Genomic DNA, 1,383 nt, shown 5'->3' on the forward strand with positions numbered 1-1,383 from the left:
TAGCCCTTACACAGTCTGAAGGTGTGTTGGGTGATTGTCCTGTTGAAAAACAAATGATAGTCCTACTGAGCGCAAACCAGATGGGATGACATATTGCTGCAGAATGCTGTGGTAGCCATGCTGGTTAAGTGTGCCTTGAATTCTAAATAAATCACAGACAGTGTCACCAGCAAAGCACCCCCACACCATCTCCTCCATGCTTCACGGTATGAACCACAAATGCAGAGACCATCCATTGCTCGTGTTTCTTGGCCCAAGCAAGTCTCTTCTTAATATTGGTGTCCTTAGTAGTGGTTTCTTTGCAGCAATTCGACCATGAAGTCCTGATTCACACAGTCTCCTCTGAACAGTTGATGTTGAGATGTGTATGTTACTTGAACTCTGTGAAGCATTTATTTGGGATGCAATTTCTGAGGCTGGTAACTCTAATGAACTTCTGCTCTGTAGAAGAGGTAACTCTGGGTCTTCCTTTCCTGTGGCGGTCCTCACGAGAGCCAGTTTCATCATAGCGCTTGATGGTTTTTACGCCTGCACTTTAAGAAACTTTCTAAGTTCTTGAAATTTTCCACATTGACTGACCTTCATGTATTTAAGTAATAAGGACTGTCATTTCTCTTTGCTTATTTGAGCCGTTCTTGCCATAATATGGACTGTGTCTTTTACCAAATAGGGCTATCTTCTGTATACCACCCTTACCTTGTCACAACACAATTAATTGGCTCAAACACATTAAGAAGGAAATAAATTCCACAAATTAACTTTTAACACCTGTTAATTGAAATGCATTCCAGGAGACTACCTCAAGAACCTGGTTGAGAGAATGCCAAGAGTGTGCAAAGCTGTGTGTTGGGTCATTGTCCTGTTGAAAAGTGTGCCTTGAATTCTAAATAAATCACTGGCAGTGTCACCAGCAAAGCACCCCTCCACCATCACACCTAAAAAATGGACATTTTTTTATTTTATTTGTTTAACATTTTTTTGGTTACTACATGATTCCATATGTGTTATTTAATTTAAAAAAATCTCAATTTTCTTATTGTATTAGATCATGGATTGATAAGCATGACACGCATCATTCGTTAGACAGGAAAGAGTATTTGGAAAATGAAAACATCACAACTTTGTATCAGATTCCTTTGTGAATAAAGGGCAGTCTAGTTGGATGCAATCTTTGGGACGTCCCAACTCTAACGTCACCCAATTGAAGTTTAACACATTTTTACATTTGAGCAGACATTGTTATCATAAGCAATTCACAGGAACAATTTGCGTTGAAGGACACATCGACAGACGTTTCTTCTAGTTGTCTCGGACGATTTGAACCAGCGGCCTTTCTGTTACTAGCTCAATGCTGCTAACCGCCAGGCTACCAGCTGCTCTACA

The sequence above is a fragment of the Salvelinus fontinalis genome, chromosome 20 (genome assembly GCF_029448725.1).
Source record: "Salvelinus fontinalis isolate EN_2023a chromosome 20, ASM2944872v1, whole genome shotgun sequence".
Lineage (NCBI taxonomy): Eukaryota > Metazoa > Chordata > Actinopteri > Salmoniformes > Salmonidae > Salvelinus > Salvelinus fontinalis.